Source organism: Grammomys surdaster, unplaced genomic scaffold (genome assembly GCF_004785775.1).
Source record: "Grammomys surdaster isolate TR1022 unplaced genomic scaffold, NIH_TR_1.0 752, whole genome shotgun sequence".
Classification (NCBI taxonomy): Eukaryota; Metazoa; Chordata; class Mammalia; order Rodentia; family Muridae; genus Grammomys; species Grammomys surdaster.
The window spans coordinates 2,959,015-2,976,900 of NW_021605171.1; the positions used below are offsets into that span (position 1 = coordinate 2,959,015).

The 17,886-nt window shown below is 35.9% G+C and overlaps 1 protein-coding gene across 1 annotated transcript in view; it reads right to left on the reverse strand.

Annotated features, from left to right (window-relative positions):
• Positions 1–17,886, reverse strand: part of Grid2 (glutamate ionotropic receptor delta type subunit 2) — a 1,223,762-nt gene that overhangs the window by 562,793 nt on the left and 643,083 nt on the right. The window lies entirely within an intron of this gene.

Here is a 17,886-nt window from a genome sequence, read left to right on the forward strand (position 1 = left end):
AGACAAATGATATACTAAGTCTTACCAATAACCCCATTCTGGCATCTAAATGAACAATTTGCAGTTGCTACTATCTACCTCCTGATTGATGTGCATTTATTTATATTTTTCTATGTAAATTCATTTACCTTACAATTAGAACTAGATGTAATATAAGGATAATCAAATATAAACACACAGCATATGCATTTTAAAAGAGATAATTAATGGTTCAGGATGCCAATGTCTGAAGAACAGAAAAATTCAAGAGCAAATTCAAACAATGTCAAATATTTATGTTTTAAATAATTAGCTGTAATAACTGATTTTGCTTTTATTTCAGATTTATGACTGTCTAGCCTGACCTCAGAATTTGCAATTTATTATAGGCTAGTTTATAGACTCATTAAAAACTTAAAGAAAAAAAAGGATAACTTCTTCTATGTAATTAATTGGCAATTAATGAATGCTGATATGAAAGGCAAGCTTAAAGCTAAGCATATGTGTACCATGTGTATTTACTGTTATTATCAGTGAGTAATTGTATGCATATTATGTCAATACATAATCATTGGGAAGATATTTTCAAGCACTGACTCATAAGAGGTTAAGTGGATTTCAAATCATTTTGAGCAATGACATTTGGGAGGAATGCACATAGAACATAAGAGGTTCAGGATGAAGTTTTTGAAAAAATATCATATATTCTTCTCATGATCATAACTTTACCATCCAGGAAAGTATTAGGAATTTAGATTCATCAGTAGTTACGAAGAATATATGCAAAGTCCAGTCAAAAGTTGATTTCATTTCTATGGTAAATAAAGCATTATTGATTCACAAATGCAAATACAACTAATATTTAAAATTTTTATATAAAAGCTTGGCTCATCTAGCATAAGAGAAGTGCTTTAATGTGTACACAACTGGATTTAAATCAGACATTATAATCATTACAAGTGTCCAATTAAACAGTAGTTTTAAAACTTATACCACAGAAGTTATAAACATCTAATTTTCAAGAAAAAACTTCAGTTTATGTATTATATTTTTTTCATGCATGAAATTATAAGAAAACTGTTTGGTTTCAGTCTTTAGAAACATAAATTTAAAAAGTTAGTTACATTTTAATTATAGATAGCTTCAAAATTTGTTATTGCACATCTTAGATAAGGTAGAGAGCGGTTTTATTTCATCTTATGCTTCTACATGACAGTCCATTAATGAAGGAAATCAGGGCAGGAACTCAAGGCAGGGTCACAGAGCCAGGTATTGAAGCAGAACACATGGGTGATCACTGGCAATTGAATTGTTCTCCACGCCTTGCTCAGCTTGCTATCTTCTTTATTAAATATAGTTTTTAATTAATTTTCTCTTATTTTAATGATACTCTTTTCTAACTCATCCAAGATTCTCTTTACCTTGTTTCTTATGCATAGGGATAGACATAGAGAAGCATAGAGACAAATTGAGTCATAAAACAGCCTTTAGGCTGAAAAGTTTTAGTTCAAGATGGTCTTGAACTTCTCATTCTTCTGATTCTGTATCTCAAGTGCTGATATTATATTTATGCATTTCTACACTTAGTTTCTATTTTATTATTATTATTATATGTGTAATTCATAGATGACTTATAAATTATTTTAAGGTCACTGTTTAGGATAACCATCCTATTGCACATATTAGCAGGAATAATTGAAATATTTATATATAATCAAAATAGGAATCGTCAAACAATAGAAAAATGCATCAAGTTGAAATTGTAATTTAGAGATAATGCAATTCAAGAGGGGAAAGCAACTATAACTGCTATGCCATATCTTATTGATGAGGTGGCACCCTAGAACAGCATTCTAGAAGAAGATTTAGAGACTCATTAAATAAAGAAAACCCACTAAAATCATTTTATGTAAATTCTAACAGTGAGAGACTGGAGAGTTACAGTACTGAATGTTCCTTCTTCTTATAAAACTTCTAACATGTACAAAATGAAGGAAAGTCCGGAGCTAAGTAATGGCCCAAGATATTTTCTACCTTTCATCATAGAAAGCAAACAAAAGACTTTTTCATTTGTTACTTCAAAATTACATGTGATTGAGAACAGACAGAGTTCTCTATAGGGAAAAAGTTTCTAGAGTTTGTATATTGTCAAGACTGAAAAAACAACAACAACAACAACAAAAAACAGGTTGCTCTAATTTGCCTATATGTCACTGTTAAAAACACTGACCAAAAGGGACTTGGAGAATTTATTTTACTTATAGGTTACAGTATGTCATCAAATACAACAGAATTTAAGAAGTGAGGAAGAAACCACAGAAAAGCACTGCTCACTGGCTTACACGCCATGATTTGCTCTGTTTACTTTCTTATACAGCACAGGACCAAGTTCCTAAGGAATGATATCTTCCACAGAGGGTTGCCCTTCCCAGACCATTTGGTAAATGTCTCTGAGGCATACATACAGTCCAGTTTGATGGAGGCAATTCCTTAGCTGAGGTCCTCTCTTCCTTCGTGACTCTAGTTTGTGTCAAGTTGACAAAACTCAGCTAGCACCAATGTAGTCTCATTAAAGTCAGAAGAAAGAAGTTACCTGATCAATTGGATTGGAAATGATTGACCCCAAAACAGTTCCATTGAGTTACATGAAACACTGTGTCTCTAGGGAAACCTACTATTGACTCTTTAAGGGGTTGAAACACAGAGGACTCTGATTGTTATGCCTTGATCTTAGTCTGTTCTAGAGGAAGGCTACTGTAGGAAGCATAAACCATCATATCTGAGGAGAAAGTATAAACTTATAGGCTTACATGGGGATCAAAGACAGTTTATGTTTGGTAGGAACTTCAAATCTTGACAGCTCAAACATTGGATCATTTAGTTTTGTTTCTACAGAATTCTGTTAACAGAACCTGAGGAAGTGGTGGGAACTGGGTTGGGAAGATCACAGGAGACTTTGTGTGTCTCTCCATTGAAGCCAAGGACTTCTCTGTGGCATATTCACTGATGTCTTAGGCTATGTGATTTTTATATATGTGATTACATACCGTTTACATCAATATACCTAGACCATAAGCAACAATTACTTGGTTTATAACTCCATCTGTTTGTGATTTTACATCAGAGATACTCAGAGCATGTTCTAATTGCTGAAAGAGCACACCTTTTAAAAAATTATTTTATAACAGCATTTGCAATCAGCAACACTTTGTCACATTTGGACACAAACAATTATAGAAATGAAGCTTGTTGATTAATTCTACATTTCAAGTCAGATGATGTTTACATACACTATTGTTTCTATTTCTAAAGCTATGCATCTTGGGTTTCCCACCCTTAGTGGATAAGATGATGTTAAAAGTAAGGTGTACAAAGCATGTAGAAACTTCATCCCCAGTGCAGTATTGTTGGAGGGGGAATCTTAGGGGACCCAATAGTTTCAAGAGATTCTATCTTCAGAAATGATTTAAGGTTGAAAATTAATCCTTCTAAAATAATGGATGTGGTACCTCTGTTCTCTCTCTTGTCCTTCTTTCTCTATATCCTTTTTCTATCAGATGACAAGAAAGAACTTCCTCCATTTTAGTGTCTTGATTTTTAAACCCTCAGCTTCCAGAATAATGAGAAATGACTACTTTTATAAATTTGTCCATTAATTTCTGTTAGGGCAGCTAAAGAAAGACTATTACATTATGAAAGACTGAACTTTAGAGTTCCTCACTACTATTTTCTCTGCTCAATAATCTTCAGATATCAATTAAATGCATAGCTTTCAGTTGCTTGCCTTTCCATAAAATCGTATTACCTATGGGTGGTGTTTTTTTTTTAGTTGCTTTTAGCCATTTGTTCTTAAGAATCATTTGCTATGGGTTATATTAGCTAGACTGTCTTACATTATGAAAGAGATTATTTGGCCGAATTCCATATTTAAAATTTTAATTTGATTTCCAATACACAAGCAGTATCTCAAAAATTTATTGGTGCCTTCCAAATGTTTGCCCAAAAACCAATGAAAGTAACACTAAAACAGACTACAGTTATTAAAAAGAAAGAATAAAAATCAATTTTCAAGTGAAGAAATGTAAATGTATCAACTAATATTGATTTCCATATAGTTTTAACTAAACATTATAAAAGGTGTTTATAAATAATTTAAAGGAAAACTTACACAAATCATTTTTACCCTTTTTCTTGTTATATAGGGTATCTGTCTTTAGTCATTCTTTTTTGTTTATTTGGTTTTGGTTTTAAAGACAAGTTTATTGAGTACACAGACAGGGACTGTGGGCTAGGCAATAAAGAGAGTGCCACGCACTAATTCTGTATTTATGCATGTTAAATCTATGACAACATCTGTAGCTCTTCACTGGTTTGGTAATTATTATATAAGTGGTCACCTTCTTACATGCTGTAGCATTACACTTCATACAAGTTAGAAAGCCTTTCTCCTACAGCAACCAGAGTTCAAAAGGATCAGCTTCTCTCAAAACCCTCAAAACCCTTCCTGTTCTACACTCATAGAAGATACTCAGGTGGCAGATGATGCAGCAAGGAAATCTAAGAACCAGATGAATGAAAAATGTTATCTGTGTTAAAAACCCAGTTTTATCTTTATAATCCAACGCAACAAAAAGTGAAGACTAAACAGGATTTTGGTAAGAGTGATATTCTACATTGGATTGTACCTCTAACTTTGAAACTTTAACTTTGAAACTTTATAACTTCGTGTTATAGATTTTACTGTTGATGTTATAGATAATATTGATTTTCCTATTAAAAAGATATAAGGGTCCTCTGGAGCAAGCCAAGTTGCCCTGAGTAGCCTGCTATCACCTCCCACATTCCCTCCCACATTCACTCCTGTCACATCCGCTCATCTCCTCTCACCTTCATCAGACCTGCAGGTCTTGAACCGTACAGGAAAGCTTCCCTAACCATTGCCTGTCTTTCTTGCTCTCTTAGTCCTCTGCGGAAAAACAAGCTGCTGTAAGCAGCCTGCTATCACAGGGAGACCTCCATTCCCCGGCCACCTTTCTGCCCCCAACATCAGACCTGTTGAGCTTGAACCATACAGGTTAGCTTCCCTTTACCCCGCCCATCTTCTCTGCTTGCTGAATCCTCTGAGGCACACCAAGCTGTCCTAAGCAGAGTGCTATCCCCACTGGCCCTCCATTTCCTGCTACTACTCTGCCCAATTTCATAGGACTTATGGCTCCTGAATCATATAGACCTACAGTTCCTGATCCATACAATCCAAAGATACACATCAGAGGCTTGCCACACTAGGACAATCTAGGTTAAACCTGGTTTCTAATACCTACGAGAACAAGAACATCCAGGGACTAAACCCATCCAGATGGCTAAAGGTCCTCCAAGGAACACAATCAACAAAAGTTTGGGCAATATGACAGCTTCAGAGCACAGCTACCCTACTACAGCAAGCCATGGATATCCTAACACAACTGAAACACAAGAAAGTGACCTTAAATCCAATCTTATAAAGATGATAGAGTCCTTAAAGAGGAAATGGATAAATCCCTTAAAGAAATACAGGAAAATACAATCAAATAGGTAGAGGCCTTTAAAGAAGAAACAAATAATTTCCTTAAATATTAAAGGAAAAATACAAATAAACATGTGAAATAAATAAATAAATTTCACAATACCTGAAAGTGAAAATAGAAGCAAAACATACATGCACACAAACACTCACATAATACACTGATGGGATCCTGGAAAAGGAAAACCTAGGGAAGAGAACAGGAACAACAGATGAAAGCATCATCATCAGAATACAGGAGGCAGAAGAGAGAATCTCAGGTCTAGAAGATACAATAGAAGAGATTGATACATCAAAGAAAATATTAAATCTAAAGAAGTTCGTGACCCAAAACATCCAGGAAATCTAGAATACCATGAAAAGACCTAACCTAAGAATAATAAAAAGATGAAGAGTCCCAGTGTCAAGGACCAGAAGATTGTTTCCACAAAGTCACAAAATAAAATTTTCCAAGCCTAAAGGAACAGATGCCAATAAGCATACAATAAGCAAACAATAAGCATACAATAAGCATACAAGAACACCAATTAGACTGCCAGGAAAGAAAATCCTCCTGTCTCATAATAATCAAAACACAAAATCTACAGAACAAAGTAAATATTAAAAGCAGCAAGGGAAAAAGGGCAGGTAATATACAAAAGTAGACATACCAGATTATACCCAACTTCTCAACAGAGACTCTAAAGCTAGATTGGTCTGGACAGATGTCTTGCAACTTCTAGAAAACATCAGGTGTTAACCTAGATGACTATTCCTAGCAAAATTCTATTAGCAGATGTGAAGAAAACAAGATATTTCAAGACAAATTCAAATTTAAAAATATCTATTTATTAATCCAGCCCTATTGAAAAAACTAGAAGGAAAACTCCAACAAAAAGAGATAACTACATCCAAGAAAATACAGGAAATAAGTAATTCCATACCAGCAAAAATAAGGGAAGCATACACAAACATACACACTCACACATACACAAACTAATACCACCAACATCAAAGTAGCAGGAAATAACAATTACTAGTCATTAATATCTCTCAGCATAAATGGACTCAGTTCTTGAATAAAAAGAAACAGGCTAAGAGAATGGATGTGAAAACAGGATCCATCATTCTGCTGTACACACCTGAAACTCAGCAATAAAGATAAATATTACCTCAGAATAAAGGACTGGAAAAAAGTTTCCAAGCAAATGGACCCAATAAGCAAGCTGAAGTAGCCATTCTAATATTTAATAAAATACCCTTTCAAACAAAATTAATCAAAAGAGACAGTAGAGGACACTTCATACTTATAAAAAAAATACCAAGATGAGATCTCAATTCTGAACACCTATGCTCCAAAACCAAGGGGACTCACATTTGTAAAAGAAATATTACTAAAGTTTGAATAGCACATTGAAACCCAAACATTAGTAGTGGAAGACTTCAACATCCTCCCAGACTGAACAACTGACAAGTTATCAAGAAAAAAGTAACTTAAAATGAAAAATAACAAAACAAGTAGACATTATGAATTAAATGGACCTAACAGATATCTACAGACCATTTCACCCAAACACAAAAGAATATACATTCTTCTTAGCATCTCATGGATCTTTCTGCAAAGCTGAACATATAGTTGGTCACAAAGCAAATCTAAACAGATACAAAAAAATTGAAATAATGTTGTGTATATTATTAGACTACCACATGGATTTAAACACCACAGAAACACCACAAAGCCTACACACTTAAGAAAATTGAACAATCTCTGAGTCAGAGAAGAAATAAAGAAAGAAATTAAAGACTTCTGAGAAGTCAATGAAAATGAAGGCACAATCAATGTTCATATAGCACTAAGTGCCTCTATCTCATACCAGCAATTTAAAAATACATCTGAAAGCTCTAGAAAAAAAAAGAAGCAAGCACAGCAAGGAGGAGTAAAAAGCAGGAAGTAATCAAAATCAGGACTGAAATCAGTTAGAAACAAAGAAAACAATGCAAAGAATCAAAGAAACCAGAAGTTGATTCTTTGAAAAAACCAACAAGATAGATAAACCCTTAGCCAAACTAATGAAAAGACAGAGGGACAGTATCCACATAAACAAAATAAGAAAGGAAAAGGGAGACATAATAACCAACACTGAGGAAATTCAAAGAAGCGTTAGGTCTTACTTGAAAAGCCTGTATTCTACGTAATTGGAAATTATTAACAAAAGGGACAATTGTCTAGACAGTTAGCACTTGCTAAAGTCAAATTAAAATCAATTAAACTATTTAAACAGTCCCAGCCCTAAAGGAGTAGAAGCAATCATTAAACATCTTCTAACCAAAAAGTCCCAGAGTCAGATGGTCTTAGTGTAAAATTCTACCAGACCTTCCTTTAAAGGAAGAGCCGATACCAATACACCTCAAACTATTACACAAAATAGAAACATAAAGAACACTCCCAAACTCAGTCTATAAAACCAGTCACCCTGATACTTAAACCACACAAAGACTCAACAAAGACAAAGAACTTTAGAACAATTTCTCTTATGAACATAGATGCAAAAATATCTGCTCAGAGGGAAAAGGGATGGGGATGCAAGGAAAGAGTGTAGGAGTGTGTAAAACTGAAGGGGCAGTGAGTAACATCTAAAAGAATAAGTAAAAGTAAAAAATAAAAACACAGCTATAAGAATGGATTTTGCATGTTTTTAATGATGAACAAACTCTAAATATTGAATAGGTAGATACATTTCTTCTGACTTAAACAGTATGCAGTGCTTGTCAAGTGGGTACAAAGACCAGGGCATAGATCTTCAGCTCCACATAAAAGCTGAATGCCTATAATCTGAACACTCAGAAGGCAAAGAAAGGGTCCCCAAGACAAGCTGGCTAGATAGCCAAAGCTGTGAGCCCTGGCTTCACTATGAGGTGCTGCCTAGAACATAAGAGAGCCACAAGAAAAGACACTGATCATCAGCTTCTGCTACCCACATGTATGCTTACACATGTGTACATACACATGTATACATGTGTGTCTCTGAATAGACAAACACACATACAGGCAAATATACCATATATGTCAAAAAGTGAATCAGGATAATAAAAAATGTTATTCTTTATATTAGGAAAAGTCTTGGTTTCAAAGTTGTTTCTAAAATATGTGACTATATGTTTTAACAACTTATATCCTATGAAAATATATACCAAATCATCCTCTAAAAGCTGCACTATGTTAGAGCTTCAGGTTTAGCTAGGTTAGTAGAATGTTTGCTTAGTATGTAAAAAGCCTTGTTTTCAGCCGTCAGCTGAAAATGCCAGAAACTCAGGTATGGTGGTAAAGTTCTGAGATGCCAACAGTTGGGAGGAAGAGAGAAGAGGATCAGAGGTTCAAAATTAGGGTTAGCTCATTAGAGAGTTGGAGCCCTGATATGTGAAGCTCTTTCTCAAAGAAAAAAAAAGCCACACAATGTGTTTAAGTTTGCATACGTGGAAAAAAAAAACTAGTAACTTGTTCATTTTGTTTTCTCAATCATGGCCATCTTTGTATAGTAACTTTATTAAAACACAGAGGTCACTTACTGTCATCTCTCATCCATCAGCCTCTCCATGTGAGTGTGCTTAACAGGTTACTAACCTGACGCTATTCTTTCATTGAAGTGTCCTTCCATTTCTTCACACAGTCTTACAACTACTAATGAAATTGATAAACATGCCAAGGTAACATGATTGAACAATTCTCAGCTTACTCTCCACCTCCCAAATCATCACACCATTCCAATGTTTTGAAAACTTCAACAAAAGGTGGAGACACTATTGCAACTGAAGAAGCCTAAGGATGAATGACATGGTAATAGAATGTGGTACCCCAGCAGGAATAGGAGAGAATAAAATTATATGTAAAAAGCTAATGATCCGTGAACAACATAATTAAGTTAACAGTATGCACTACATTAACAGATTGTTCACCATAATTTAACTATAGCTGTGTGGAAATTAGCATTAGAGGAATCTTGGTGAGGAAAATAGAGTGTTCTTCTGCAAATCTAATCCTACTTCAAAATCAAAAACAAATAACTGTCAATAGGTTAGAAAGAGACCATATTCTCATGATACATGAAATTACTACAAGCCTTTCCCTATCTATATATACCCATATCTCTTTACGATGATTTCCTATGACTCAGCACACCGCTGCTATGATGTGACCTCTATTGTATATTACGAACTCAGTAGTCTATATAAGTAAGTGGTATTGAGGTATTAACAATCCTGGATCTTCTGATTTATAAACAAACTCTTCATAGCATTTTCATTTATTTTTATCTTAAAAGAAATATCTTAACTGGTATTTTGTGATATAGAAGGTGTAGATTTTGAATTTTATTTTCAAATATATTACAAAGTACTTTATACAGTCATACAGATTGCAAGTGGCACTTTTGGCTTCTATTTATTTATTTTCCTTTTAAAAATGCAGAAGAACCTACGTTTTTATACTGTGACTTTCTATTATAAGCTAGTCACATGTGTACTGGCTGCCCATGTTTGTAGATCCTGTAGGATTTTCTGTATATGCAGTAGTATTGTATTCAACTAACAACAGTTTTATCTCTTCCTTTACATATGCTATACTTGTAGGTTTGTTCATTTTGTTTTCTTTTCCTTTTGATGTCTTACTGGACTGGCTGTTACAAAGAAGCCAATGTTGAATAAATCTTATATAGATTGGTTTAGGTGTTTGTTTGCTTGCTTTGGTTTTTGGTTTGTTTGTTCGTTTGTTTATTTATTTAGTTTTTTCCCCTTAATCTTTGACAAGAAAACTTGTCAGGTATTTTGATCATACCCCTTATAATGGTAAGGAAGTTCGTTTTTATTTCTGGAACTAGTTTTCCCACAACTCATGAGCTTTTACTAGGAATTAATGCTGATGCTACTCCTAGCATGATTTTGGGGTTCAACACTTGTTATTGGATAATCAATTAGAGGGCTGTTTCTTGGGGAAACACTTTTTTCCTCACTGCCAATATTTCTTAGTTGCTTGTAGTTTGGGGTTTTGTTGTTGTTTCAGGTTAGCATATCTGTAGATGTTACCATTTTTCAGACCTTACTTACACTGCCTAATCTCTCTCTCTCTCTCTCTCTCTCTCTCTCTCTCTCTCTCTCTCTCTCTCTCTCTCTCTCTCTCTCTCGCCCCAGCAGCAGCACTTATGGAAAATATAAACCATAACTTTGAGAGACAGTAGGGAAGTGATTCATGAAAATAGCTGCTGGAAAGGAAAGAGGCTAATGATAATTATATTTTTACTTAAAAATTGTTTTGTTTTGGTTTTTAAAATAAGATCTTTCTATGTAGCCCTATCTGTCCTGTAACTGAATATGTAGACCAGATTGCCTTGAAACTCACAGGGATCCACCTGCCTCTCTGTCCTAAATTTTAGAAATAAAGATGTGCTCATCTTAAAAAATTGTTTTTAAAAAGAATGACTATTGAATTTTATACCAAGATATTTCCACACAGCTGTTAATGACCATATTAATTTTATTTAGCTAGCTAGTAGTAATTATTAAATTAATTGTATTCCAAATGTTAAGCTGCCTTTCAGGGATGCTTCATTTCTCAGTAAATACTAGAATGTAGACACAGCTGTTTCAACCTTCTACAAGTGCACGCAGGCATCTGTGTGTGTGTGTGTGTGTGTGTGTGCGTGTGTGTGTGTGTGTGTTTGTGTGTGTGTGTGTGTGTGTGTGGATGTGTGTATGTGCTAAAGGCCACATGTTACTTAAATGCTTGATAGAATTCACCAACGAAACTTTTTGAACCTAACTTTATAACTACAATGTTTTATTTAAGGTAATTATGAAGTAGCTAGTCCATTTTCTCTTGGGTGAGATTTGCTAGATTGTACACCTTAAAGAACTTTCCCTTTTCATCTACATTGTCAAGTTTGTTTACATTGAGGGATTTATAGCATTCCCTGTGGTAATTTTCATAACTCTTTGCTCCTGATCAAATTGTCTAATTGTTTATCAATTTATCAATTTTCTCAAAGAAACCTCTTTTGATTTCATTGATTTTCTGGTTTACTATTTAGTTCTTGTTCACTGACTTCCATTCGGATTGTTGTAATTTCCTTTCTTGAGCTTGAATTTAGTTTGAATTAATTTATTTATCTGTCCTTCTGTCTAGTCCTTTAAAAAAGTTTTGTTTTTATTTTAATTTAGGTAGGTGATTGTTGTTTTGCCGGCATGTATGTGCATTATGTTCATGTTTGGTGCCTATGGTGGCCAGAAGGCACCAAAGCTCCTTGCACTGTGGTTAAAGATAGGTGTGAGGTGTCATGTGAGTGTTGGAAACCAATCCTTGCCCCTGTGGGTGCTATTCATGCGCTTAACCACTGAACCATCTCTCTCCAGCCCTGTTATTTATTTTAAAAAATTCTCTTTATGTTTATTTCCTCCTGTTATGCATATTAACTACAGTGATTTCTGTAGTACTTTTTTGCTAATGCACATAGCACATGAGTCAACATACAATTTTTTGTCTTCTGTCTGATGGATGATAGCCTCAGGTCATGAGGAACTGAATCAGGACAACTGGGTGACAACCCCTAGCCATGAAGAGTAGTAGCGGGGGCCCAGACTGTTTCATTTCATTTGCCCAAACAACATGCCTGAGTATGGAAAACACCCGCTCTTCTACCAGTTAAACCACAAAAAAGAGCTTTAACTTCCTTGTAGCTCTCCTTGTGTGTACATATGCACAAATTCTTGTCTCCCAGTCTTCTAAATGTGTTCAACCTTCACCCAAGTAAGAGCTGAAGACCCCTGCTGACCCAGTCAAGCAGGCTGAGCCTATGAAGGTGGAGTTTGTCTGCCTTCCTGCTTCATTTTTCCTATACCTTCACATATTGACAAACAACAGCCTGGTTTTGCCCTTGTGTGTGGTTTGTGATTTCATATTGTCTGCTGTAAGGACTGCACAATTCAAGTAAGTAGAAGAGACTGGAGCATCTCTTCCTCTCCTGCAACTGTGCCATTTCAGCCAAGGGATTCAGCTTCTCCCATCTGCATGATTCTATGTTCTTTGTTTGCATCTCATTCTTCAGATTGTCCCAATTGAATTCAGATTGCATTTCAGAGTGGACTGAATATGGTAGAGATTCTTAGTCTGAGTTGTGTTCCTGCCTCCCATTTTTTCTCTTTCCTTTTGAGCCTCAGCCCAGACTTGGGTAGCCCTACCTTACATCAGATTCCCTCCTGACCTAGCCCTACTCAGTTCCAAGTAAGCACAAGGAGGCAAGAAGAATTCATTCATAGCAAGCTGCTGTTTGGTATTCCCTGTGTACTCTACTTGGAAGTAGTGGTATTCACTGGTAATAGGATTAGCATCCGTAAGCCAAGTGGGGAGACCCTCTTGGCTGCTTTCACTCTCATATGTACTTTGTCTGCAGAAGACCTCAATGCATAAGTCATAAAAGTGTCATTGCATTATCCTGAACAGGGCATTAAAGCATGATATTCATTGTTGAATACTTGGTGCTCCTTGGAAGCTTTTTCAGTTACCGTGTATAAGCAAACCTGTTACCATTTGTAAGCATTCACTTTTAAAGTACCTGTAATGATTTTATTTTCTTAAAAAATACTCATTTGCAAATATATGTTTTTCAATGATATTAAACTAAGCTTTTATTGTTGTTGTTGTTTTAAAATATCTATTGTAGTTCAATGTATTTGCTGGGAGCTAGCTAAACTCATGATTTTTATGATGTAGTATATGTATCTCAATTCATTGTAAGATGGTTTTAATGTTATGTCCTCAGTCTTTAATTTGTTACTTTACCTTGATGAAGTTAAGTTGGCAGCAGAAGGGAGCTCTCACTTACCACTAATAAATTCCTCACCACTGTCTCTGCACACTCATGGTTATGTGTCAAGTAGCATGAAAGGCACATGGATTTATTCTCCATTGTCCTCTGACATCTGTCTCCACATTGCAGTTTCCTCATGTCATTCAGCTCAGTGTAGGAAGCACTTTTGCTTCTCTAGGGAGGAAGGTCTACATGCTTTACAAGCTGTGACACTATGCATTAGTTGAATGGTTACTTTGTCCTTTGCTGGTACTGGTTAGGCCACACAGGGAGATAATCCCTACAAACTATAGCATGAAATTTGAGATGAGTTTCCAAAAGACCAAGATTCTCGGTAAGTATGTACCTTCTTTCTCTTCCACATAAATTGTAAAGAACATTATATAAGTTTTTGGAAAGAACTGTATATATAAATACATACACATACACTAGAAAGCCATAGGTTCCCTGAGTGTCTAGGCCACCACAGTCTATCAACTACACAAAGTATATTTAAACACACACACACACACACGCACACACACACACACTCATGGTAACTTTTTGTGTGTGTGTGTGTTGTTTAAAGGATTGAAGGAGCTGAAGGGGTTTGCATGGCTCCAGATGCATGCATACATAACAGAGGACAGCCTTATGTGGGAGGAGAGGCCCTTGGTCCTGTGAAGGCTCCATGCCCCAGCATAGGGGAATCCCAGTGAGGTGGGAGTGGGTGGGTAATGGGTGGGGAAGCACTCTCATAGAAGCAGGGGGAGAGGGATGGGATAGGGGGTTTGCAGAGGGGAAACTGGTACTGGGAATAACATCTGAAATGTAAATAAAGTATCCAAAAATGCAAAAAAAAAAAAAAAGAGTTACATGTTACTGTTGCAAAGAAACATTTTATCTGCAGTACTAGTAACAGAATTGAAGTTTTTGTGATTTTTGTCTCTAAATTTTATGGTTCCTTTGGCACCTCAGACATGTATGGAATAAACCATAGCCATTATGTCCTAGAAATCTCACGGGCTTAACAGTTCACTATCCAAGTCAAAACTCTATTTAAATATATGTTGTCATTATTTTCTTGGTTCTACTCTTTTACCTGAGCCAAAGGATTGTAGAAGTGACAGTTGGAGATTGAAGTTCTCATTTAGTTTTCCTTGACCACAGAAGGCACTCCAAAGCAAAATATATCAGTGTTGATGAAGGTGGCCATAGGTTCACTGAATGTCTAGGCCACTACATTCTAAGCAAGTAGACACAGTGTATTCACTTAGAAGAAATGTAGCTAAAAATGTAAATAATACATACATTACAGTAGGCCCCGTACCATGTAATTTACATTAATGTGACTTGAATTGACTGTGGAAACTTTGAACAAGGGGATTGTCTATTAAGTGTGGCCAGAAGAGTACCCCTCATGGCTTGAAACTGAAATATCCTCTCTCACAGTGGTACTCAACATGTGAGCTGCAACCCCACTGGGGTTTGTATCAGATTTCTTGCATATCATATATTTACATTATGATTCATAACAGTAGCAAAGTTATAGTTATGTAGCAGCAACAAAAATAATTCTATGGTTGAGGGCACCAAAATGTGAGGAACTGTATTAAAGGGTTAAAGCTTTAGGAAGGCTGAGAACCACTGTTCTACAACCTCAAGTATTGAATGTTATGTGGTAATATCCTAGGAGGTTGTGGAATCCTTAGGTAGCATGTCCTAGCTCGAGGAGGTAGTCACTGAGGATACACAGTGAAGGTTGTCCCTGGTCCCCAGAGGCTGCTTACATTCCACTTCCTGTCTGCTGGGATGTGAAATATGTCGTCTCTCACACTCTCGATGTATATTCTTCCCAAGCACATGAAGCCAATGAAACACAGCTTTAACCTTCTGAAACTGTGAAACAAAATACAACCTACTTCAATTATGTCAGAGATAGTAACATATAAAAGCAAACCTATAAGGATTACACCAGACTTCTAACCAGAGACTTCAAAAGCCAGAAGATCCTAGACAGATATCATACAGACCCTAAGAGAAAAAAAATACCAGCCCAGACTACTATACCCAGAAAAATGTCAATCACAATAGATGGAGAAACCAAGCTATTCCTTGACAAAATCAAATTTATACAATATCTTCCCACAAATCTAGCACTGCAAAGGATAACAGATGGAAAACTCCAATACAAGGAGGGAAACTACAACCCAGAAAAAAGCAAGAAAGTAATCTTCAAACAAATCCAAAAGAAGATAGCTACACAAACATAATTCCATCTCTAATAACAAAAATAACAGGAAGCAACAATCAGTTTTCCTTAATAGCTCTTAACACCAATCGACTCAATTCCCCAATAAAAAGACTTAGACTATCAGACTGGATACATTATCAGGACCCAGAATTTTGTTACATACAGGAAACGCACCTCAGTGACAAAGACAGACGCTACCTCAGAGTAAAAGGATGGAAAACAATTTTCCAAGCAAATGGTCCCAAGAAACAAGCTGGAATAGTCATTCTAATATCAAATAAAATTGACTTTCAACCAAAAGTAATCAAAAAGATAAAGAAGAACACTTCATACTTATCAAAGGAAAAATATACCAAGATGAACTCTCAATTCTGAACATCTATGCTCCAAATACAAGGGCACCCACATTCATAAAATTTTTTACTAAAGCTCAAAGCATATACATCGTACCTCACACAATCACACAATAATAGTGGGGGGTTTCAACACCCCACTCTCAGCAATGGACACATCATGGAAACAGAAACTAAACAGAAACACAGTGAAATTAACAGATATTATGAACCAAATGGATTTAACAGCTATGTATAGAACATTTCATCCTAAAACAAAAGAATATACCTTTTTCTCAGCACCTCATGGTACCTTCTCCAAAATAGACCAGATAATTGGTCACAAAAGGCCTCAACAGATACAAAAAGATTGAAATCTCTTGCATCCTATGAGATTACCATGGACTAAGGCTGGTCTTCAATAATGACAAAAACAATGGGAAGCCCACATACATGTGGAAACTGAACAATGCTCTACTCAATAATGACTTGGTCAAGGTAGAAATAAAGAAATTAAGGACTTTTTAGAATTTAATGAAAATTTGGACACATCCTATCAAAACTTATGGGACTCCATGAAAGCAGTGCTAAGAGGAAAACTCATAGCTCTAAGTGCCTACAAAAAGAAACTGGAGAGACTAACAACTTGACAGCACACCTGAAAGCTCTAGAACAAAAAGAGGCAAATACACCCAAGAGGAACAGACGGCAGGAAATAATCAAACTCAGGGGTGAAAACAACCTAGTAGAAACTAAAAGAACTATATAGAATATCAACAAAACCAGGAGCTGATACTTTGAGAAAATAAACAAAATAGATAAATCCTTAGCCAGACTAACCAGTGGGCACAGAGACAGTATCCAAATTAATAAAATCAGAACTGAAAAGGGAGACAAAACAACAGAAACCAAGGAAATAAAAAAAAAACATCAGATCCTACTACAAAAGCTTATACTCAACAAAACTGGAAAATCTGGATGAAATGAACAATTTTCTAGACAGATAGATACCAGTTACCAAAGCTAAATCAGGAGCATATATACCATCTAAGCAGTCTTATAACCCCTAAAGAAATAGCAGCAGTCATTAAAAGTGTCCCCACCAAAAAAAAAAAAAAAAATCCCAGGACCAGATGATTTTAGTGCAGAATTCTATCAGACCTTCAAGGAATATTTAATACCAATTCTTTTCAAACTATTCCACAAAATAGAAACAGAAGGAACACTACCCAATTTGTTCTATGAAGCCACAATCACACTCATACCTTAACCTCACAAAGACCCCAAAAAGAAAGAGAACTTCAGACCAATCTCCCTTATGAATATCGATGCAAAAATATTCAACAAAATTCCTGGAAACTGAATCCAAGAACACATCAAAACAATCATCCATCATGATCAAGTAGGCTTTATCCCAGGAATGCAGGGATGGTTCCAACAGAGGAGTGAGAGAGAAGACTGAAGGAGCTGAAGGGGTTTGCGACCCCATGGGGAGAGCAACAATACCAACCAACCAGAGCTCCCAGGGTCTAAACCACCAGCCTGGGAGCATATAAGGAGGGACCCATGGCTCTAGCTCTATATGTAGGGGAGGATGGCATTGTCAGGCATAGATGGGAGAGGAGGTTCATGATCCCATGAAGGCTGGATGCTCCAGTGTGGGGGAATTCAAGTGTGAGGAGGTGGAAGTGGGTTGGTGGGTGGCAGCACATCCTCATAGAAGCAGGAGGAGTAGGTAATGGGATAGGGGGTTCCTGGGTTGGGGGGGGATGGGGAAAGAGAATCACATCTGGAATGTAAATAAAATATCCAATAAAAAATAAATGAAAAAAAATTAGCAGACTGATGTGTAAGAAAGGTTTGCTGAGTGAATATCTAAGATACACTACGAATGGAGTTTGACTTGGTAAATGAGAAGGAATGAAAAGAACACCCTGAGAAGTAACA